At 36.0% G+C, this 26,068-nt stretch overlaps 1 protein-coding gene across 1 annotated transcript in view; it reads left to right on the top strand.

The window, feature by feature from the left end:
* Positions 1–5,993: 5,993 nt before the first annotated feature.
* The window catches only part of LOC141301285 (DENN domain-containing protein 2A), a 51,655-nt gene continuing 31,580 nt past the window's right edge, over positions 5,994–26,068 (top strand). The window contains exon 1 of the mRNA XM_073831539.1: positions 5,994–6,269. The gene's annotated coding sequence lies outside the window, so the exon portion shown is untranslated. The remainder of the gene's footprint in view (positions 6,270–26,068) is intronic.

Genomic DNA, 26,068 nt, shown 5'->3' with positions numbered 1-26,068 from the left:
CACGAATCGTTTGATTCAAATCAGAACTTCAGGCGCAGATTACGAATCGTTTGATTCAGATCAGAACTTCGGAGCGCAAATTAATGAATTAAACTTGGAAATTTGTAGCGCAAATCATTTGATTTAGATCTGAACTTCGAATCGCAGATCACAAATCATTTGATTCTAATTGGAACTTTGTGTGCAGATTGCGAATCATTTGAATTAGATCGGAAATTCTAAGTGCAAATCGCGAATCATTTGAATTAGATCGGAACTTCTGAGTGCGAATCGCGAATCATTTGATTCAGATTGGAACTTCGGAGCACGGAGCGTGAATCATTTGATTTAGATTGGAACTTCGGAGCAGGAATTACGAATCGTTTGATTCAAATCAGAACTTCGGGCGCAGATTACAAATCATTTGATTCAGATCAGAACTTTGGAGCGCAAATTAATTAATTAAACTTGGAAATTTGTAGCGCAAATCATTTGATTTAGATCTGAACTTCGAAGTGCGGATCACAAATCATTTGATTCTAATTAGAACTTTGTGTGCGGATTGCGAATCATTTGAATTAGATCGGAACTTATAGGAGCAGGAATCACAAATCATTTGATTTAAATCAGAACTTCGGCGTGGATCGCGAATCGTATGATTCAGATCAGAACTTTGGAGTGTGAATTATCTAATTCAACTCAGAAATTTGTAGCGCAGATCATTTGATTTAGATCTGAACTTCGAAGCGTGGATGGCAAATCATTTGATTCAAATAGGAACTTCGGGGTGTGGATCGTGATTATTTGATTCAAAACAGAACTTTGTAGCATGGATCGCAAATCATTTGATTTCAAGCGGGTTCACAAATCATTTCCCGAATTGAGTGATTCGCGCTCCAAATCCTGATCTAAAATGATGGTTCGTGAATCATTATTCAGATTTGGACTGCGGAGTGCGAATCATTTGTTCGAGATCAGGGCCCGTATTCTTAAAAAAATCTTAGAGCAAAGAGTTGCTCCTAGTGACAAAATTCTAAGAAAATTCTTAGAAATGTGGGTGTCTCCTCTTAAAACTAAAGAAAAGATCCTAGTAAAGAAAAAAAGTAATTCAGAAAGCATCTTAACCCTTAAAAGTGGTCTTAAAGTCCAAAATTGTTAGGAGTTTGGACGAGGACTTTTAAGAGGCTTAAGAATGTCTTTAGCAGTGGAGATAATTGACAAAACATGAGGAGGGCAATGAAATATAGTGCAAAAATGCCACAGTGCAAGTGGAAGGAATCACTACGTCACTACACTACATTTATTACATTAACATATTTGTCAACCGGAAACAATGCAACTATGCAGCAGTGATGATTTGGGTCTGTTTACAACCTTCTATAAGCAAAGAGATCACACAAACAATTACAGCACTTTCAGAACCTTAATGTGTTGCTGTTCATTTCCTATCAAATACATCAAATACAACATTAACAGCGTGGTAAAAAAAAAAAAACAAATAATATATATATATATATATATATATATATATATATATATATATATATATATATATAATATGTGTGTGTGTGTGTGTGTGTGTGTGTGTGTGTGTGTGTGTGTGTGTGTGTGGTAAAACGGAAAATTACGCCTATAATTTCAAAGTGAAGACTTATACTAGAACCTACATTTAAAAGTGCTCTTTTATTTCCTTTTTGGACAACCAACCAATCACAGTCTTCAAAAGGCTGTGTCATCGCTAGCAACGGGGTCAACCCCGCCTCCACACTAAGATAAAAGTTTTTGTCTTTTCTTCACTCAGTTGCTCTTAGATAGGTCCTGAATCACTCTTGAGCTAAGACTCCTACCTACGAATTTTTTAAAGCTAAATCAGGATCTCTCTGAGAGGATTCTTGGAAGCTTTAAGAATATGGGCCCCGATCTCAAATGATGGTTCTTGATTCAGATCAGAACTTTGGTCGGGTTTGATGGAACTTTGATTCAGATTTGTTTTTTGTTTTTTCTGGATTTTTTTTTTTTGTATGATTTCTTTCTCTTTTTCTTTTATTGAGCAGTATAAAACATCGGACGTTAAGGCAGTACAGTTATAAAAACAAAACAAAGAAAAAGACAGAAAGAAAGAACAAATACAAATCCCTTAAATAAAGTAACCACCGTTTTATTATAGTGAAAGTGTAGTAACCAAGTTGTGTAACCACAGTTTTACTACAAATACCACAGCTAAACTGGTTAGTGTAGCAAAACCATGGTTAATTTGTGGGTACCATGTTTTGTTTTTTCACCTTAAGAAGACACATAGGATGAATAGAGATGCAGTTTTTACTGCTTTAGGATTAACAGAACTCTGGATAGTTTCCATGTGCTTATCTAGATCAACTTTGAATAAAGAAAAGAGACTTTTAAAGCCTGATTTTTGTTTATGTATGTGAAATTTAACTAGCAGCAAACATGAAAACTAAGTTATATTTTCCTATATTCTCTATCAAGTAGTCAAACAATCCAAAGAAATCTTTAAAACAAAAAGAAAAGTCACTTACATTATGTACCCAATGCCAAAATCAAATACGCCCTTGATTTACTTGCTCATATTAAAAACAAAAGTGCTTCACGATGACTTAGAAGAACCGTTTTTGTCTAAATGGTTCCATAAAGAACCTTAAACATCTGAACCTTAAACATTCTGTTTCACGAAAGGTTCTTTGTGGCAAAAGAAGGTTCTTCACATTATAAAAAGGTAAGAAAGAGATGGTTCTTTAAAGAACCTTTGACTGAATGGTTCTTTGTGGAACCAAAAATGGTTCTTCTATGGCATTGCTTGAAGAACCTTTTAAAGCACCTTTATTTTTAAGAGTTTAAGAGATTAATTTATTATTACTTGATCCAAACACTCATTTTTGTTCTGTGTTTCTCTTTATTGTCCATTAGGTGTCGCTGGGATGACTGTGTTCTTCATTATGTGCCAATATGTGGACGCCTGCTTCTCCTAGTCCTCTCTCATACAAAAGAAACACGTAAAGGAGCAGGTATAAAGGCAGACCTGATAATCACCAGCTTTCATGCATTAAAATCCTGTGGGTGATATTTCATACATGCATGATTTTTTGTGTCTTTCTCTTGTTGCAAAACTTTGAAATCCTTAATTTATCACTTTCAAAATGACTTTACATTCACATTCTTGCTTTAAATCTAGCACAAAAGCTTTACAACAGCAACAAAAGACACTGATCTCATTAAGTCCGCAAACTCTCCAGTTTAATCTGTGCGTAACTCGATCCCTCGAGTCTATCTCCTCCTCCTCTCTTGAAGTCGAGCCAAGACTGTCCTTCACATGGGATCCTTAGACGTTCCCTCTCCCAGAGACCCTCATCCCACTGCGGGCAGGAAAAACACATCGCTCCAGGGGGCTCAACTTGAAACCCTATTGTAAACATGTGACGTCGAAACAGGGTTATGCATGCCAATGTAAAGCAAAACGATCTGATTTTAATAAGCTCTTACAAAACCTAATAAGGTGAACACACAGTATTTCTAGGGGTTGATTTTTCTTTAATGCCGAAAATCATTAGGATATTAAGTAAAGATCATGTTCCATGTTCCAGTTTTTAATTAGTAGTATGCATTGCTAAGAACTTCATTTGGATTTTCTCAATATTTTGATTTTTTTGCACCCTCAGATTCCAGATTTTCAAATAGTTGTATCTCGGCCAATATTATCCTATCCTAACAAACCATACATCAGTGAAAAGCTTATTTATTCTTTTTTTTTTTTTTTTTTTTTTTTTACTCTTATGACTGGTTTTGTGGTCTAGGGTCACAAATGTGCTTTTAATATACTATCTCTGTATTTAATAAATGTATTTAGTAACCACTTGTACACTTGAGTGTGCTAGTGTATAAAAGATGGGTTCAAGTGTACTACAAGTGATTTTTCCAATGTTAAAATCACATTTTAGATCATATTCATGGTGTCCCAAAAATGCACAGTTAAGTACACTTAGATGTTTATCTTAAGAAGTACTAAAGAATAATTGTATTATATTTAGTACAACATTAATGCGTAAAAAATAGAGTACTTTAACTTTTTTTCACCTGGGAATGAACTCTCATTGAGTGACTAATTTGTTGATTCATTGATTAATAAGTTTTCATATTTATAATGCAATAAATCATCAGTTCAGAAATGATAAACACAAGATTTAAGACATCGAAGCAGTCTATATCCATTATAAAATACAAATAAGAAAATACAGATTAAAGGAAAATAGTAAAACAGATTGAGTAAATTCTTGTATTTTTTTAGTATGTTTTTTCTTTTGTGCTCACTAAAGCAGTATTTCTTTGATTAAAAATACAGTAAAAAAACATAAAATTGTAAAATATTATTACTATTTAAAATAACTGATTTCTATGTGAAAATTTTTTAAAATGTAATTTATTTCTGCGATCAAAGCAGAATTTTCAGCATCATTACTCCAGTCTTCAGTGTCACACGATCCTTCAGAAATCATTCTAATATGCTGTTGTTTTGTTGAATTTGTAATTTGTAAGTTGTCATATTTATTATGCAATAAATTAGTTCAGAAAGGATAAACACAAGATATGTAAGAACTGTAAGTAGTTTGTATCCATTATCAATTTAATTAGAAATTATTGAAATAAAAATATGAAAATACAGATTAAAGAAAATAATTAAAACAGATTGAATACGTTTAAATATTTTTAATATGAAAAAATTTTTGTATTTAGATATTTTGATTGTTTTTTCTTTTATGCTCACCAAAGCAGCATTTGATTAAAAATACTATAAGAAAAATTAAAACAGATTGAATACGTTGAAATATTTTTAATATAAAAAATACTATTATTATTATAGTTAATATATTTTGTTTATTTTTGTATTTAGATTTTCTTTTATGCTCACCAAAGCAGCATTTATTTGATTCAAAATACACTAAAAATGATAAATTATTAAAATAAAAATATGAAAATACCGATTAAAGAAAAATAGTAAAACAGATTGAGTACGTTTGAATATTTTTGTATATGAAAAAATATCTTTTTAATGCCATTTTTACTTTTATGCTCACCAAAGCAGCATTTATTTGATAAAAAATACAGTAAAAGCAGTAATATTGTGAAATATTATGACAATTAAAAAAACAGTTTTCTATGTGAATATATTTTAAAATTAATTTTATGTCTGTGATGCAAAGCTGAATTTTCAGCATCATTACTGCAGTCTTCAGAGTCACACGATCCTTCAGAAATCATTCTAATATGCTGATTTGCTCCTCAAGAAACATTTATGATTTTTATCAATGTTGAAAACAGTCCTGCTTCATGTTTTTGTAGAAACCATGATACATTTGGTTTCTTATGATTCTTTGATGAATAGAAAGTTCAAAAGAGCAGCTTTTGTTTAAAATAGAAATATGTAACATTATAAATGTCTTTACCTTTACTTAATCAATTGAATCCATCCTAAGATTCAGGAGAAATAAAAATAGATAATAGTAATTAGTGTATAATTGTCATACAGTAAGAGTACAGAACTATAAAACAGAAGTTCATACTGAGATCTCTGAATTTTGATTGCAGACTGGATAGTTTTAGACATTGTTCTGATTTAAAACTCTGAGGGTGAGATTACTGGGATCTTTTTCTAAATAGGAAAGACTTAAGCAAATGTTTCTGTTTGATTTCCATTTGTGATTTCTCCTTACAGGTCGATTTTGAAGAGCGTCTGAAGTATCTGCTGTTCATGCGGATGGATGGAATTTTTCTGCGCTCCGCTTTGGCTCCAGTCAACTTTTAAAGCAGGACACTCCGTCTCCATGGCAACCAGGCGTCCAATCGCTCGTCCAGCTGCAGATTAGTTCAGCAGTGGGGGGTTTGGAGGAGGAGAAAGACTCCGATGGGAAAGAGGAGGGGGGGGGGGGGGTCCTGGCTTCAGGAGGGAGGGGTGGGAAAGGAGAATGAGGAGCGGAGGAAGGCAGAAACACTGGAGAGAGATAAAGTTGCCTGCAGCTGGAGTTTGAGTCTATCAGAGCGACTGCTGCTTTTCTTCTGCTCGCAGGACCTTTGCAGGATACACGGGGACCGGCTGGGAAAAAAGAGGATTTAATCAGCTAAAGAGCGTGCTGAAGAAGGAAAAAAGAGGAAAAGGGAGGTGAAGAAGGGAGAAAGGAATAGCTGCTCAGATCATGAGAGTGGATGCCGTCTTTCCTGGGGTCAGATTTCACAAAATGAGAGACCACTGCACTACTGCAGGGCGCAAGCAACAGAGCAAGGTATGTTTGTGTGTACGTGGGTGTGTGTGTGTAGGTTTACTTAGCTATACTTTGCATGTGACAAAACCAAAATTGCATTTGACAAAACCTCACTCAGTGGTTAAACTCATTCAAAAATAGAGTAAGATGTTTTTGTTGTTGTTGTTTTTATTCTAAACATAAAAAGATAAATTAAAAACATGTAAAATACAAAAATATATTTTTTAAAAATATTCAAAAATTAGAAAAAAAGCTTTTTAGGGGTAGTTATTGTGTGACAAAACCCAAACTATATTTTACAACAACCTCCTTCAATGTAAAAAACTATTAAAAAATAGAGTAAATAGTGTTTTTTTTATTCCAAAATAACAAATACAATAAAAATATCTTTTTTGTTTATATTAAGTTAAAATGAATAAAAAGTTTTTAAGGTAGTCAGTAGTTATGATAGAACTATAAATTATTCAAAAAGAGTAAATAATGTTATTTTTGCTTTTATTCTAAAATTAAAATATTTTAAAATGAAAACAAGAAAAGTTTTTTTTAGGGGTAGTCTGTAGTTATTGTGTGACAAAAACAAAATTATATTTTACAAAACCTCCTTTAATGTTTAATATGATTCAAAAATATTATGTGTTTTTTATTCTAAAAATAAAGAAGATTAATAAAAAAAATACAATAAAAATAGATTTTAAAAAAATATGTATTGTTAAAAATTAAAGGGGTTTTAATTCTAAAAATAAATAAAATCAGCAAAACAAATACAAATGCATTTTTTTAATATTATAAAATTAAAACAAATTTTTTTAGGGGTAGTCTGTACCAATATTTATACTTTACAGAACCTCTTTCAATGTTAAAAAAGATTCAAAAGTGGAGTAAATAATGTTCTTTTTTAATTCTAAAAATAAGTAAGATTAAATACAAAATAAATATAATTATTATTAATTAAATATAAAATAAATACAATACAAATGCATTTTTATATTATAAAATTAAAACAAATTAAAAAAAATTTTTTTAGGTGTAGTCTGTAGTTATATATGGATAAAACTTTTACTAATTTAATTCTAGAAAATAAAAATGATTAATAAAAAATAAAAAAAAACATTTAAAATATTATAAAATTAAAACAAAGTTTTTAGGGGTAGTCTGTAGTTATTGTTTGACAAAACCAAAATTAGATTCTAAAAATAAATAAGATTAATAAAACAAATACAATACAAATACATTAAAAAAAAACATTATCAAATTAAAACAAATAAAAAAACTTGTCTGTAGTTATTGTTTGACAAAACCAAAATTATAGTTTAAAAAACCTCCTTAAAATTATTTAAGTTTTTTTAAATGATGAAAATCTAAATAAAAACAAATGCAATATATTAAAATAAATGAAAAAGAAAACTTTTTAGGGGTAGTCTGTAGTCATTATCTGCAATATATATACATTTGTGTAAAATTAAAACAAAAACTAACTAAAACATTTTCTTTTAGGGGTAGTCTGAAGTCATTTTAATTGTTTAAAAAATATACATACAAGTTTATTGTATTGTCTTTTAAATAGCTAAGTAAACGTATGTGTGTGTTCATTGTGCATTGCTTAGAAATTTAAAGTGGTGCACAGTAATAACAAGCTAAATAAGCTGGTTTGTAAAATGATTATAGTTTGTGCTGGTTTGTTTTTTCAAAGACTGAAAGTTAAACTAGCAGTGAGAAACGTGTGTTAATTGCTGCATTCCTGGCTAAGAAGCGAGAGAGCGGATAGATAGAGCGTAATTGAATAAGTGCTGCAAGTGACTTCAGCCTAGAGAACAATGGCTCTGCTTCTCTGGACAGATGAAAGTAGAGAGACATATAAACAAAGCTGTAGCCAAGCTGTATAAGAAAACTCCAAACGTGTTTGACGCTTTAATAACAGTCAGAGTGAGAGTTTTGGTGTCGTCTCAAGGCATGACTTCATAATTCATAAACCATGTAAACGCCAAAAGAACTGAGAGTGTCGGATCTCTGGATCAATTTTTAAGTCATTTCATGTCTATATTTGGTATTTCTTAGCAGAGAACATATTGTGAGTGGGATATTCCCATTTCTGTTGGCTCATGTAGTGACTCACCCTCATGCTTTTATTTGTAACTGACTTAAATGTTTTTGTTTTCGCAACAAGGGATAACAAATACCCACAATCCCATGGTCTTTCCAATATGACACATCAGAAGCAAACTTCAGTTCCAGTTAAGTTGTCAGACGGCAGACGTACAAAGACATATTGAGGCCTAAACAAATTCATTTTGAATTTGGTTTTGCGCTATTTTTAGTTGGATTTAAATGTACTACTTTCTGTGTAGCTGAAAGCTTTATGAAAAGAGTCAAAGTATGTAATAAACGATCCCAAAGTAGGCCTCATTCACATTAAAAGTACTAAGTACTTTCCTCACGTTTCATGAATGAAGCCCAAACTTTGCTGCTACTTAGAACTTGGCTATCAGTTCTGAGTAATTGCCAGAGCTAAGTGTGTGTGTAGCGAAGGATTGTGGGTAGGGTAAGTTGTTTGGCTCTGGTCTGTGACTAATGGCTCACTATAAATGACTCTAATAAATAGTCACAAGGTCAAAGGATGAGTTCAGGGAAGAAAGACTGCAATTGAGTGAGCCAACAGGAGGACGTTCTTCCATCTGCTTTGTTTATTGGAAACTTTTGGAACTGAATGCAGAACTAGGTTTTTAGTGGTGCTTACCTGTGGAAAACACTTCTGGAGTTGTTTTTAGCATGTTGCTATAATGATCTACGCGGTTGCTAGGGTGTTCTGGTTTTTAAGTGGTTGTTTAAAGGCCTAAATAAAAATCTTCCATCCTCAAATGTTTTTAACATGTTGTTATACAGTTGCTAGAGTTTTCTGAATGGTTGCTAAGGCATCACTAGGTGGATGATGGGGTGTTCTGGATGGTTGCTAGGGTGCTAAAGGGTGACATAAGTAAAAAGCTTTCATCCTCAAGTGGATTTTAGCATTTCGCTAAACAATTGCTAAGGTTTTCTGAGTGTTTGCCAGGGCATTGGTAGGTGTTTTGGGTGGTTGCTAAGGTGTTGCTATGGTGATGTGGGTGGTTGCTAGGGTGTTCTGGTTGTTAAGTGGTTATTTAATGGCCCAAGTAAAAAGTTTCTATCCTCAAGTAGTTTTTAGCACGTTGCTAGGGTGTTCTGATTGTTTGCTAGGGAGCAATGCTGGGGTGTTGTTATGGTGAGCTAGGTGTTTGCATAGTGTTATGGTTGCTAAGCAGTTGTTTAATGGCCTAAGTAAAAAGTTTGAGTTCTCAAGTGGATTTTTTGCATGTTGCTATACAGTTGCTAGTGTTCTGAGAGGGTTGCTTTGTGAATGCTAGGGTATTCTGGGTGGTTGCTACTACTAGGGTGTTACTATGGTGATGTAGGTGGTTGCTAGGGAGTTTTGGTTGCTAAGTGGTTGTTTAAAGTAAAAAGGATCAGTCATCAAGTGAATTTTAACATGCTGTAATACAGTGGATTTTTTGCATGTTGCTATACAGTTGCTAAAGTGTTCTGAGAGGGTTGCTTTGTGAATGCTAGGGTATTCTGTGTGGTTGCTAGGGCGTTGCTATTGTGATGAAGGTGATTTCTAGGGTGTTCTGGTTGCTAAGTGGTTGTTTAATTGCATAAGTAAAACGCTTCCGTCCTCAAGTGGTTTTTACCGAATTGCTATACAGTTGGATGCTATGGTGTTCAGGGTGGTTTCTAGGGAGTTCTGAATAGTTGTAATGGTTTTGCAGCAATTGCTAAGGTCTTCTGAGAGTTTGCTACAGAGTGAGTGGTTTCTAGGGTGTTCCACTAGCTAAGTTGCAGTTTAATGACCTAAGTAAAAGCTTTGGTTCTCAAATGGATGTCATGATGTTATACAGTTGCTAATGTGTTCTGAGTGGTTGCTAGGACGTTGCTATGTGGATGCTAGGGTGTTTCTATGGTGATCTGGGTGGTTGCTAGAGTGTTATGGTTGCTAAGTGGTTGTTTATTGGCCTAGGTAAAAAGCTTCCATCCTCAAGTGGATTTTAGCATGTTGCTATACAATGGTTAAGCTGTTCTAAATGTGATTGCTAAGGCGTTGCTATGTGGATGCTAGAGTGTTCCTGTGGTAATCTGGGTGGTTGCTATGGTGATCTGATTGCTAAGTGGTTGTTTAATGGCCTAAGTAAAAAGCTTCCTTCCTCAAGTAGTTTTTGTCATGTTTCTATACAGTTGTTAATAGAAAGTGTTCTGAATTGTTGCTAGGGCATTGCTAGGTAGGTGCTAGGGTGTTTGGGTGGTTGCTATGGTGTTGCTATGGTGATCTGATTGCTAAGTGGTTGTTTATTGGCCTAAGTAAAAAGCTTCTGTCCTCAAGTGGTTTTTATCATGTTGCTATACAGTTGTTAAAGTGTTCTGAATGGTTGCTAGGTAGATGCTAGAGTGTTCTGGGTGGTTGCTAGGATGTTTCTATGGTGATCTGGGTGGTTGCTAGGGTGTTTTGGTTGCTAAGTGGTTGTTTAAAGGCCTATGCAAAAAGCTTCCATCCTTAAGTGTTTCTAACATGTTGTTATACAGTTGCTAAGGTGTTCTGAATGGTTGCTAGGGCTTTGCTAGGTGGATGCTATGGTGTTTTGGGTGGTTGTTATGGTGATCTGGGGGGCTTCTAGGGTGTTTTGGTTGCTAAGTGGTTGTAAAAAGCTTCTGTCCTCAAGTGGATTTTAGCATGTTGTTATACAGTTGTTAAAGTGTTCCGAGTGGTTGCTAGGTGGATGCTAGGGTGTTCTGGGTGGTTGCTAGGGTGTTCTTGTTGCTAGGGTGTTCTTGTTGCTAAGTGGTTATTTAATGGCCTAAGTAAAATGCTTCCGTCCTTAAGTGGTTTTTAACAAGTTGCTATAAAGTTTCTAATGTGTTCTGAATGGTTTCTGGTGCGTTGCCAGGTGGATTCTAGGGTGTTCAGTGTGGTTGTGAGGGAGTTCTGAATAGTTGCAAGGGTGTTGCTAGGAGTTGCTAAGTGGTTGTTTAATGGCCTAAGTAAAAAGCTTCCTTCCACAAGTGGGTTAACCATGTTGTTATACAGTTGCTAAAGCGTTCAGAATGGTTACTAGGGCATTGCTAGGTTGTTGCTAGGGCATTGCTAGGTTGTTTCTATGGTAATCTGGGTGGTTGCTATGGTGTTCTGGTTGCACGGTGGTTGTTTAATGGTCTAATTGAGAAGCATTCATCCTTAAGTGGTTTTAGCATGTTGTTATACAGTTGCTAAGGCGTTCAGAATGGTTGCTAGGGCATTGCTAGGTTGTTGCTATGGTGATCTGGGTGGTTGCTATGGTGTTCTGGTTGCACGGTGGTTGTTTAATGGTCTAAGTGAGAAGCATCCATCCTTAAGTGGTTTTTAGCATGTTGCTATACAGTTGCTGAGTGCTTACTAGCTGGATGCTAGGGTGTTTAGGGTGGTTGCAAGGAAGTTCGGAATAGTTGCTAGGTGGTTGCTACAGTATGTGGCTGTTTAAGTGAAAAGTCGCTGTGCTCGCCCACTCTTTAGATATTTTTTTGAGTCTCTCCTTAAGTATAAGGATTTTTTCACCTGTTAAAATAGTTAGTCTGATCACTTAGTAAAGTAACAGCCCACCTCTCCACAACAAGACACACGTTTTGAGGAATCATTTGTGTCTGGAGCACAAACTGCAGCTTTGTTTTGCAGTTTGTTCATATCTCCAAATATAAGACTGAGCATTAGGACAAGTGATGCTTGACTTTGTGTGTCTGTGTTGTCTTTGCATTTTAAAGCTGACAGTCTTTGTGTGTGATTTCCTGTGACATGTGGTAACAGACATCTGTCTCTATTGTACTGCATTTGCAGAAGCTTCATACACATGTAAATGCATCCTGCAACAGGCCAGATGCTTCAAACTAAGCATGATGTCTTTCTGTCAGCAAAACCCTACTAGCTTACAGTGCAACATTGGGGAATGTTTCCCTACTGCCATAATGACCTGAGCTCCGCTGAAGCGCTGCTGACTGTCTCCACAGCAACAGCTGTAGAATGCGCCCTGCGGTGCATGTGAGGGAATTCTGGCTGCTCAGGATTCCGTGAGCTCCGGGGCTTTTTGTTGGAGTTCAAGAGAACGGACCACAGATGCTGTGATTACTGACCTCCACCCCTTCTCCTCCTTCCCGTCTTTCTCCTCTGTAACCCTCCTTCTTTTATAACTCTTTGAGACTCCAGCCCCCACTCCTGAAGGAGCCGTGCCTGCAAGCTGTCGCTCCGATGCCGTCTCCGTCAAGGTTCAGTGGTTTTTGTAGCACTCAAGAAGAGAAAGACAGAGCAGACTTCAAGGTTGTAACCGCTAGGTGAAGGGTTTAAGGAGCTTTTCCAGTAAAGTGTTTTACCAAATGCATCAACGTTGGAAGGTAGAGTTCACCTAAAAATGCAAGTTGTGTAATTGTTTACTCATCCTCAATGTCATTCCAAGTTTTTAAGAGTATTATTGTGAACACATTCTGCCAAAGATAATCTACTATATTCCAGGCCTTCTGAAGTGCTAACTTTGTGTGAGGAACAGGCCAACGTTTAAGTTGTTATCTCACTTGTACTTCCTTATGTTGCTGTAATTCCATGCCATTTAAACCTGGTGCAACACTTCATGCTAAATATTGAAATGTAAGACAGACGTGAAAACTTTTGATCTCAAATTCTGTTTTTATGACTGGATTCCTTGATTCTATCCATGTTTTCTGCATCACGTAAACCATAAGGCTCTTTATTTCCTTTCGTGTTTGACAGAAGAAAGAATTGGGTTTGGAATGACATGAGGTTGAGTAACTTTGTTTAGAGGACAATTGTAAAAAGAGGAAACTGACTCAGAAGACGCACTTCAGTTCATCCATCAGTCGTTAGAAAGAATTGGCATTCCTCAGTGAACTTTGTCCTGATGTCTTAATGGCCAACCTACAGATTAGGACATGTGATTTGTGCAAAGATAAGAGACATGATGTGGAAGTGAGAAGACGACAGGAAGGAACAAGAAGGAAATAAAAAGGAGAATGTGGGTGAGGCTGAGTAAAACAATCCATTCTTCCCCATCTGGAACGTGGGATGTTTCTTCTTCCTCTCCTAGCGTGGGTGGTTTAAAATACCTCTTTACCTTCTAAAACACATTAATACTGCCTTCTTTCCTTCCCTCGCTCGCTCTTTCGCTGCTTTGCACATATTCAATCTGCAACCAATTACAGCTCTTTGGGACTGGCAAACCATCCAAGATGTGCAGGCTAAAGGTCCTTACATGTGGCTTGCGTCAACGTTCACCAATTCATTGAACTCTGGGAGTGAAGCGTCAAGCTTCTTGTTACTCGTCAAGCATTGATCAGAAATTTGACAGATGCCAACATGGACAGGTTGTGGACCAAGCGTTCATTCTTAAAAACTATGAACAAGGAAAGGAAAGGATGTTACAGGTGGCCAAAAATAGTGTCTTATACTCTGTGCATTTGTAATTTGTGCAAAGTGCACACATACACCGTGAACATGCACCCAGAGCGGTGGGCAGACTGTTTAGTGCCTTCCTCAAGGGTCTTGAGAGTGGAAGAGAGTGCTGTACATTCACTGCCCCCACCTACAATGCCTACTGGTGTTGAACCTGGTTTTGCCACTGAATAACAAATAATAAAAAAAATGTTATTACCACTTATTTATTTTATCGACTTATCTTGCAATTGGGTGATTTAAACTCATAATTCTGAGAAGTGAAGTCAGAATTGCATTATATAAACTCACAATTATGAAAAATAAAGTCATAATTCTGAGATATAAAATTGCAGTTCTGAGAAATTAAGTCAGAATTGTGAGATACAAAGTCGCAATTGCGAGAAAAAAGTCAATTGCGAGATACAAACTCACAATTGCAAGAAGAAAGTCAGAATTTCGGGATACAAACAATTATGAGAAATTAAGTCAGAATTGCGTGATATAAACTCACAATTCTGAAAAATAAAGTCAGAATTGTGATGTAAACTCGCAGTTCTGAGAAATTAAGTCAGAATTGTATGATATAAACTTGCAATTGTGAGTTAAAAATTTAGAATTGTGAGTTAAAAATTTAGAATTGTGAGTTATAAAGTCAAAATTGTGAGATATAAAGTTGCAGTTCCAGAAAAAGTAAGAATTGTGAGATACAAAGTTGCAATTCCAGAAAAAAAGTCAGAATTGTGAGATACAAAGTCGCAATTCAAGGAAAAAAGTCAGAATTGTGAGGTACAAAGTCGCAATTCCGAGAAAAAAGCCAGAATTGTAAGATACAAAGTCGCAATTCCTGGAAAAAAAGTCAGAATTGTGAGATACAAAGTCGCAATTCCAGAAAAAAGACAGAATTGTGAGATACAAAGTCGCAATTCTGAGAAAAAAAGTCAGAATTGTGAGATACAAGGTCGCAATTCCAAAAAAAAGTCAGAATTGTGAGATACAAAGTCGCAATTGCGAGAAAAAAGTCAGAACTGTGTGATACAAACTTGCAATTGTGAGGGGAAAAAAGTCAGAATTGCGAGATTTAAACTCAAAATTGCAAGAAAAAAGTCAGATTTGTGAGATAAAAAGTCGTAATTGCCTTTTTTATTTATTATTCAATGGCGGAAACTGGCTTCCATAGGTATTGGGTGGCTACATTATGTCTAATATAAAATGCGGTTCCTAAAGGAGCACCAGTTGAGATCCTCTTCCATTGAGAGTGTGAAACTAATGGCTTGTACTTACTCGGATGTATGTTAAAACCTCAATCCGACCTGTTTGGCACACCAGACCTGCCATGTTCACTCTTAAATTGAAGGGTATCATTAAGTTATTCATTTTACATTCAGCACGACTGACACAATGTGCATGTTTTCCTGGACTCCTTGCCTGAGCATCAAAGCTTTTTACCTGTCAGAGGTGTTTCAGGTAATGCGAGTTACGCAATTTGTCCGTCTGTGCAGGTGGAGACACACCTGGCCGAGATTTCGCACAATGCTTTAGTTGTTACAGTCGCGCTCAAACACACTGCCTGGTATGTACGTGCGCAACCTTGATAACTAATCCTGTATCAGGTTCTCACTTCAGAAGAATACCCTTCCTCCAAATATGAGGAAAAGCATCTTGTTCAAGGCCTTAGAATAGCAGGGTCATGTCTAGACGGTGTCTTTGTTGTGCAGAAAGTCTTGGGGGAGTCGCATACAAATTCTTATATTGTTTTTATGCGGAGACCTGCAGACTGTCTGGTGGGAAGCTGTGGCCTAATGGTTAGACTTGTAACCCAGAGGTCATGAGTTCGAGTCTCGGTACCATCGGGGATTGTAGGTGAACGTACAGCGCCCTTTCCACTCTCAATACTACGACTGAGGTGAGTCCCTTGAGCAAGGCACTGAACCCTCAACTGCTCCCCGTAGTTTGTTTACTACTCACTGCTGTATGTGTTAAATCCATCCAAGACAAAATTGCACCATACTTGGTCACACGTCACATCCTTTCCTTTCAACTTTAACTCTGGCCATAATTTCGAAGTAAATCTCTATCCTTTCAACCCTAACTCTGGACATAAGCTTTAAGTCAATCCCAAGAGTTTCACAATGAGCTTTACCTTCTAGACACGACTAATTTCAGGATCTTGAAGATGGTAAGATGTTTGTGTTGGGAATGCAGCAGTGGAACATTAGCAAATTGTAACTAGAGGCAAAGTTGCGGAATAAAATTGGCAGGAGAGGTTTGGATAACTGATCTCATACTAACCAACTTGGCTCCCAATGTGCACAAGCCCTTTTTGAATATTAATGCCTGTCCTCCACACCGTGGAACAATCCGACCCTGAAAATCATGGAATTATCAGTGCTCTAACAACCGGTGAAGCATTAAAGCTTATGTTTGGAGAGGAACATGCAGTTTCCCACTCTCTGAATCTTTTGGAGTTCTTGCATTACAAGTGGAAACCACAGAATTTCCAAAGAGTATTCTTTTTCTGGGAGTCATGTGGCTGAGCTTCTGTTTTTGTCCTTGTCAGTTTGAAAACTTGGAAAAGGATGAGGTCATTAAGAGGTCAGCAAGTTTGGTCCGATCATGATGAAACGATTCAAACAGAATCTCTTTCTGTCCCAGAGCTGTAAAGTATCCTAAAGATGCAAAATGAAGAAAGGGATGATTAACTTCTGCCTGATCTGAGTGCATTTGTCTTGGTCTCCTATAGGAATTACAACACCAATCTTGGATCAAGGTGGTAGTCCTCGATCAGTGCAACTCACGGTGGCCCTCATGCTTGCATACTGTGACTTTTTCTCCGTTCTTGGTTTGACTCGAAGCCAGATCTCCAGTTACACTTCCTGTTTTCACTCACGCTTCTGTGGTTCCGCCTGACCGTTCCCACCGGCCCTACACGCCTCAGTGCAGACAGATTCCTACAATTCCCTGCGCTATTCCCATCAGAGTACTGCGTGGCGAGAGCTTGGGAAAGTCCTCTTCCGGAGTCAACGATCCACCAGGCAACAGAGCCTCTCGTTTCTCTCTCCTCCTCTCCTCTCTCTTTCCCTTCTTTTTTTTGCCCTCAGCTCGCTCTCAAAATCAACATTTCCAGAGTGAATGTAAACCAAACCGCCAGAGTGATGGAGTCTAAATGAAGGTCTGAAAGTTTTCACGACCTTCGGTAACGTCAGGAATCCAAGGAAACGCATACATTGGTTTTCCTCCTCAGATCAAAATCAGATGGGCTCCTCTATGATTTGAGACACCATTGGAGACTTTTGTTGACCCTCTGCCTTCTCTGGATTTTAGAGTCTCAAACTCTTCTCAGCTTTGCCAAGATATTAAAATCTGCAACTTAAACACTGAAACATAGCATAGCTCAATTTTTTTTTTATCAAAGGTCATCTTGGCAATCCTGAGATCTCTCTTGAATCTTTAGAGAAGACACATGTGAGATAATTAGGGTTTTCATTTAGGAGAGACATTTGAGACATTAAAGACATCTCAATGGTGATTGCAGTCTATAATATCTTGGCAAGCTGTGAGATCTCTTTTAAAACCCCAGCGGGGACAAATGTGAGATTACTGGGGTCTCATTCTCCACAGATTCCACTTCCTGTTATCTCCCTTCCTGTGTGACTATCTGTCCGTGATGTCGCCCCTTAGCTAACGCTCGCATAAACAAGAAAATAACAGTTTGTCATGCCTTTCTCTCCCTTGAGGTCTCCGGAGCTTAAAGTGTCGCGCGGTTGGTCATGTGGTTCTGTCTTAAAACCATAATTACAATGTCCATGGTTTCAGTGTGCTCGTTTGACCCAAGCAAATGTAAACAGCCATCATCGTCCTCCATGTCCAGGAAGAGTATCATTAACAATAAGTTATTTAAATGTTATTGTAATGTTTTACAATCCTGACACCGCAACAACAGGGAACATACTGTAGTTGCGAATCAAACGCACAACAATTCACAGTGAGATTATATTTGGAAGGCACTGATAGGGGGGCACGAACACACATAAATGAATTGTTTGCTATATCCTCTCCACTTCCTGTCTCATTCTGTTGCCGACCTAGAATTGTTCCTGAGGATAACAATGGCAAAGCAGTAAATGTAGCATGTAGTGCCCCAGTCTGTGTGTGTGTAGATGTACATGTGTACACAAGTGGATATGTGTGTGTTTGTGATTTTTTTGAGGAAGATCAGTTAACAAAAAATGTAATCACTACTGAGATAAAAGAGAATTAGGAGTGGTTTCCAGGGTGTTGCTATGTGGTTGTTAAGGTTTTCAGTACAATGCTGTGTGGTTACAAGTGTGTTTTGGGATGGTTATTGCTAAGGGGTTGCCAGGGTGTTGTTAGGCTTTATTGTGCGGTTGCCAAGACGTTTTAGTGGTGTTGCAAAAGTTTTAAGTGTAATGTAATGTGGTTTCTAGTGTGTCTTATATGGTTGCTATGCTATCACTAGATGGTTGCTGATGTGTAATGTGTAGTTGCCAGGGTGTTGTTAGGGTTTAATTCATTGTTTCCATGGCATTGCTGGGTTATATGTATTGTTGGTTATAAGATGTTGTGTTCAAGGTTTAAGGTTTCCAGGGTGTTTTTTGGGGGGTTGTCATGGTGTTGCTATGGTGTTTTGGGTGATTGCCAAGTCATTGCTATGGGTTATGGGTTTTCAGTACAATTTCTTTGTGGTTACTAGTGTGTTTTGGGATGGTTATTGCTGAGGAGTTGCCAGGGTGTTGTTAGGCTTTATTGTGCTCTTGCCAAGGCGTTGTTGTGGTGTTGCAAAAGTTTTGAGTGTAATGTTATGTGGTTGCTATGTTGTTACTAGATGGTTGCTAATGTGTGATGAGTAGTTGCCAGGGTGTTGTTAAGGTTTAATGCATTGTTTCCATGGCATTGCTGGGTTATATGTATTGTTGGTTATAAGATGTTGATATTTGTTCAGGTTTAAGGTTTCAATGATGTTTTGTGTGGTTGCCAAGCTATTGATAATGGTTATTAAAAACTGGGGAAAGCTTGGTTATTTACCTGATAAAATGTCACTACAATGATGCAGGAAAATTAGGGCTAGTTACCAAGGTGTTGTTATGTGGTTGTTAAGGTTTCCAGTATAATGCTATGTGGTTATTATTGTGTTTTGGGATGGTTGCTGCTTTGTTGTTTAGTGGTTGCCAGAGTGTTGTTAGGGTTTAATGGGTTGTTTCCATGACATTGCTGTGTTATGTTTACTAGTGTGTTTTGGGATGGTTATTGCTGAGTGGTTACCAAAATTACTACATATTTGCTAATGTTTAATGAGTGGTTGCCAAGATGTTGTTAGGGTTTAATGAGTTGTTTCCATGGCATTTCTGGGTTATATACAGTATATTGTAAGTTACAATATGCTGTTATGTGTTCAAGGTTTAAGGTTTGTGTGTTGAGTGTTTTGGGGGGTTGCCATGGTGTTGCAGGTGGTTGCTATGCTGTTACTACATGGTTGCTAATGTGTAATGAGTGGTTGTCAGGGTGTTGTTAGGGTTTAATGGGTTGTTGTCATGACATTGCTGAATGATATATATTGTCAGGGTGTTTTGGGTGGTTGCCAAGGCATTGCTATGGGTTATTAATAATAAAATTGAGGTAAAGTTTGGTGGTTGCTAGGTGGTTGCCAGGGTGTTGTTAGGGTTTAATGCTGAGGTGTTCTGTTAGGGTTTTATGGGTTATTGCCATGGTCTTGCTTGGGTGTTCTGAGTGGTATCTATGGTGTCTCTAAGATTTTCAATGCAATGCTATGTAGTTAGGGTGTTACTATGCTGTTAGTGGGTGGTTGCTAATTTGTAAGGAGTGGTTGCCAGGGTGTTGTTAGGCTTTAATAGGCTGTGGTGTTGTCGAGTATTATGAGTTGGTTATGTATAACGTGTTATGTGTTTAAGGTTTGCAGCATAATTCTATGTGCTTTTCAGGAGATTTTGGGGGGTTGCCATCATGTTGCTAGGGTGTTGAGGATGGTTGTTGTGTTGTTGCTGAGTGGTTGTCAAGGTGTTGTTAGGGTTTAATTAGTCTCCCGACACCCACGGAACGTTGGCTAAACGTCTGATGCATATGGTACACTTAACTGGAAACACTTCAGGAATGTCGAAGTCATCATCTGATGAGTTGAATTTGATCAGATTTCCGGGAGACGTGAGTGTCGTGTTTATATATGTGTTGTTAATGTCTTGTGTGTTTGTAGCGTAATTCTATGTGCTTTCCACAATATTATGGGGGGTTGCAATCATGTTGCTAGGGTGTTTAGGATGGTTGTTATGTAGTTGCTGAGTGGTTGTCAGGGTGTTGTTAAGGTTTAATGGGGGTGTTGTCAGGTGTTATGGTTATGTGTTGTTAATGTCTTATGTCTTTGTAGTGAATTCTATGTGCTTTCCACGATATTATGGGGGGTTGCCATCATGTTGCTAGGGTGTTTAGGATGGTTGTTGTGTTGTTGCTGAGTGGTTGTTGCCGGGTGTTATGGGTGGGTGGTTATGTGTTGTTAATGTCTTATGTGTTTGTAGCGTAATTCTATATGCTTTCCAGGATATTTTGGTGGGTTGCCATCATGTTGCTAGGGTGTTTAGGATGGTTACTGTGTTGTTGCTAAGTGGTTGCCAGGGTGTTGTTAGGGTTTAATAGGGGTGTTGCCGGGTGTTATGGATGGGTGGTTGTGTTGTTAATGTCTTATGTGTTTGTAGCGTAATTCTATATGATTTCCAGGATATTTTGGGGGGTTGCTATAATGTTGCTAGGGTGTTATGTGTGGTTGCCAAGGTACTGCTATGTGGTTGTTAGGGGTTTTTTGTGGTTGCCATGGAATCTCAACAGATTTTCCTCAGAATTCTGCAAGTTTTACCAAAAAACAGTGCCAAACAAACAGATGTTTGCAGTTTCATTAAGTGCCTGAAAGGTGTTTTTGTCACTGTCTTGCTTCCTTAATTAGCAAGTATCTGAGTTATTTGGCAGATTTACAGAGCCTCTTCCAGTTTGTGTCAGCAGAGCCTAAACCTACAAACAGGAAAGACAGAGAACAGAGAGTAAACGTGTTTGCGCTTTGGATTCGGACTCTCAGTCTCGGTGACGGGCAGGCTGTCCTCTCTCTGTGGAAATCGAACATCTATCTCGCCGTTTCGGAGAAGTGCAGAGAGCATGATGTCATCGGTTCGAGGGCCCTCAGGGCCACAGCCGAGTGAAGGCTTTATGAGAACCAGCTGTGAAGAGGAGGAGAAACACAGAGTTAAAGCTGGCTCTCCTCAACATCTCGGTCCTTGGAGTGCTGAACACCAGATACGTGACACATCACAGACCGAAAAACATTCCATTAAGAGCCATTTCATCACTGTACTACATTCAAAATATAACAAATATGTCATTATTTATTCACCTCATGTGTCAAATGGCTTTTGTTCTTCTGAGGAGCACAAAAGACTCTTTTACATACAATAAAGTTAGACTGAACTTTTGCAAAAGCATAAGACGAGTCATATGCAATATGTTTACGCATGCTTTTCTTGTCTGTTTTAGCTTTATAAATCACTATCCACTCATGAAAAACAGCTTCTCAAGCATTCAGCCTAACATCTCCTTTTGTCTTCTGAAGAAAGCTAGTCATGAATGTTTGGAGTATGCTTGCATGTATTTTTAAACACGATCTCTTTCATTGAGCACTCAAATCTGTTTGTAAGTTACCATGCAAGATTCTGGAAGGCTCCCGCTGATGTCATGTAGGAAAACTGCGGATCTGACCTGCCCTTTGTGAATCTGACCCTTTGTTTGCATGTGTGTGTTCATGAATACGTGCTACGTGTCCCATATGAAACCCTCCTACAGTTCGGCTCCGCTGCAGGGTTTGGCTCACCAGGCTTGATCAGAGCGAGCGAGAGTGACGGAGAAAAAAAAAAGATAAGATTTATAGCCAAACGCAGATGGTCTTCTATTTCCACTTGGTCGCCGCACACATCGTTCCACTAATATAATGCTGTTATGTAGAATAAATGTGACGGATCTACATTCCTTTGCTGAATCCAAGAGGATATCAAATTAATAACCGCTCCACACACAAAACAAGCTCTTATACTTGTGTCAATGTCCCATTGGCTTCTATTTGCTTGCAAAACTGGCATGCATTTCTTTGTGATTTATTTACCCCCCCCCCCTCGCATTTCAGAATGCAACAATGCACAAAAAACTTTATGTTGCTAGAAGTGTTTGCATTCGCATACTTGCGTACAATACAAAATTAAAATTGTATTTTGCAAGAGGAAATATTTATTTAAAAGAGTCATCTTAAATTTGAACAGGTTAAATAATAATAATAATATTATAATAATAATATTTTATTTTTATTATTATTATTAATCATAAATAAATATATATATATTTGTACATTTAAATTAATTATTTAATTATTAATTTAATTAATTATTTAATTGATTGTAAATTGCAATTGCTATTTTATTTTATTTTATTTTATTTTACACATTTACAGACCTTACAGATCCTGGCATTTTGAGGTTTTAATTAAGAGATTATTTGTGTATTTCTAAAAGTTGTATTAATTTTAACAATTACATTTATTTTACTTTATTTCATAAATTGTAATTATTTATTTCAAAATGCAGTTAATGTTTGTATTGTACTTTTATTGTATTTATTTAATTTTATTTCATGTGTAATGTGTAATTTTATTTTACACATTATTCACAGCCCTTACAGACACTTTGACATTTTGAGAGTCTAATTAGAACATTATTTGTGTATTTATAAAAGTTTTATTTGGTTTCATTTTAATATTTTAATTTATAAGTTTCATTTGGTTTAATTTTAACATTTACATTTATGTTATTACATTTTATAAATTGTAATTATTTAATTTGAATTGTTTTATTGTGTTTTTTATGTTTATTTTATTATTTGCTATTTTTTATGCATTATTCACAGCTATTACAGACACTTTTTGCATTTTGAGATTGTAATTAAGACATTATTTGTGTATTTATAAAAGTTCAATTTTAATAATTAAATTTATAAAAGATTTATTTGTTTTAATTTTAACAATTACGTTTACTTTATTAAATTTTATAAATTGTAATTATTTTAATTTTTTTGTAGTTCTATTGTATTTATGTAAATTTATTTTAATCTAAACAGTATTCACAGCTCTTACAGACACTTTGACATTTTGAGAGTCTAATTAGGACATTATTTGTGTATTTCTAAAAGTTTTATTTGGTTTCATTTTAGTAATTTAATTTATAAAAGTTTCATTTGGTTTCATTTTAACATTTACGTTTACTTATAAATTGTAACTATTATTATTTTTTTTAAATTTCTAGTTCTATTGTATTTATTTAATTTTATTTTATTCTATGCATTATTCACAGCTCTTACAGGCACTTTTTGACATTTTGTAACAGAGTCTAATTGGGACATTATTTGTGTATTTACAAAAGTTTTATTTGGTTTTCTGCTTTTCAAAAAATCTTTTTTCTTTATTATTCACAGCCCTTACAGACACTTTTTGCATTTTGAGATTGTAAAAGATTTATTTGGTTTAATTTTAACATTTACGTTTACCTTAACACATTTTATAAATTGTAATTATTTTAAATTACAGTTATTTTTTTAATTCTTAATTTTTTTTTTTATTAATTTTTTATATTCTACACATTATTCACAGCTCTTACAGACACTTTTTGACATTTTCTACTTTTTGACAGAGTCTAATTAGGACATTATTTATGTATTTACAAAAGTTTCATTTGGTTTAATTTTAACATTTACGTTTATTACATTTTATAGATTGTAATTATTTATTTAAAACAATGTATTTTTTATTTATTGTATTTTAAATTTTAAAAAAAATTTTTTTTTTTTTTTTACACATTATTCACAGCCCTTACAGACACTTTTTGCATTTTGAAATTCTAATTAGGACATTGTTTGTGTATTTATAAAAGTTTAATTTGGTTTAATTTCAATTTAATTCATTTAATTTATGACAAAAATGTATTTGGTTTAATTTTAACATTTTTTATAAATTGCAATTATTGTATTTAATTAATTATATTTAATCTCATTTAATTTTACGCATTATTCACAACCCTTACTGACATTTTTCAACATTTTAAGAGTCTAATTAGGACATTTTTTTTGTGTATTTATAAAAGTTTCATTTGGTTTAATTTATAAAGATGTAACATTTATGTTTATTTTGTTACATTTTATAAATTGTACTTATTTATTTTAAATTGCAATTAATTTTTGTCTTGTATTTTAATTGTATTTCTTTAATTATATTTAATTTCATTTTATTTTACCCAATTTTCACAGCCCTTACAGACACTTTTTGCATTTTAAAATTCTAATTAGGACATTGTTTGTGTATTTATAAAAGTTTCATTTGGTTTCATTTTAATTTAATTCATTAAATTTATAACAAAAATGTATTTGGTTTAATTTTAACATTTTTTTTTATAAATTGCAATTATTGTATTTATTTAATTCTGTTTAATCTCATTTAATTTTACGCATTATTCACAACCCTTACAGACACTTTTCGACATTTTGAGAGTCTAATTAGGACATATTTTGTGTATTTATAAAAGTTTCATTTGGTTTAATTTATAAAGATGTAACATTTATGTTTATTTTGTTACATTTTATAAATTTAAATTATTTATATTAAATTGCAATTAATTTTTTTATTGTGTTTTACACATTATTCACAGCCCTTGCAGACACTTCTTGGCATTTGGAGAGTCCAACATTATTTGTGTATTTATTTAAAGTTTTGGTTGGTTTAAGAGCTCATAAGTCTAACAAAACAAGCTCACAAACCGTCTGTAAGTGACATGTTTACTCAGCAGCAGTTATCGTGCACACTAAAAGCTTTTCGGCTCTGCCGGAAAGAACCTTTTTCTCTGTTCTTCAACTTAATAAGCGCAGATTGTGTCTCTGGAATGATAAAGATCTGCTGTTCAGGGCTGTTAGTTGCTTACATAACATTACTGAAGGGTTCTGATGGCCGAAGTCCGACCCTTACTCATACGATCTCCTAATAGCATCGTATACTAAGAATCTAAGTGTATTAAGGAGACCTATGTAATCTCATGTATCTCCTCTAGTTTGATACAATCCTCTTTCTCTGTTTAAAACAATGAACTTTCTGTCATCCAATCAGCTGATAGGCATCAGGTCAGGGGGCGGGGCAGCTAAAGGTCTTTTAGGTCATATGGAGTTTTTTTATTGGCCGGAACAGATGTCTCACTTTCTCCAAGTCACGCTTTATCTCACAGGGGTCACGTTTAACAATAGTGAAGAGAACAAAGACTATAAAAAGACTCTAAAATGAAGGCTATAAACAGCTACTGCCAGGTTTACTGTTTGTGGCTCATCAGGATGAGTTGGTTGTTAGTGGCGTTTGCTAAGTTTCTGTTTGCTCTAACTGAGGGTCAGTGATCTGAACAAACTTTGGCTCTTCGTTTTCAGTTCTTTCTCTCTCTCTTTGCATTTTCGGAAAGAGACAGAGAGGGGGAGGGAGGACAGGGGAATGCTGATGTTGCACACACACACACACACACACACACACACACACACACACACACATAGACACGCACACACACACACACACACACACACACACACACACACACACACACACACACACACACACACACACACATAGACACGCACATACACACACACACACACACACACACACACACACACACACACACACACATAGACACGCACATACACACACACACACACACACACACACACACACACACACACACACACACACACACACACACACATAGACACGCACATACACACACACACACACACACACACACACACACACACACACACACACACATAGACACGCACATACACACACACACACACACACACACACACACACACACACACACACACACATAGACACGCACATACACACGCACACACACACACACACACACACACACACACACACACACACACACACACACACATACACACACACACACACACACACACACACACACACACACACACACACACACACACACACACACACACACACACACATAGACACGCACATACACACACACACACACACACACACACACACACACACACACACACACACACACACACACACACATAGACAGACACGCACATACACACACACACACACACACACACACACACACACACACACACACATAGACACGCACATACACACACACACACACACACACACACACACACACACACACACACACACACACACACATAGACACGCACACACACACAC

This window comes from Garra rufa, chromosome 25, assembly GCF_049309525.1.
Source record: "Garra rufa chromosome 25, GarRuf1.0, whole genome shotgun sequence".
NCBI lineage: Eukaryota > Metazoa > Chordata > Actinopteri > Cypriniformes > Cyprinidae > Garra > Garra rufa.
The sequence above is the reverse complement of the archived record's forward strand: the minus strand, read 5'-3'. Positions and strand labels throughout refer to the sequence as shown.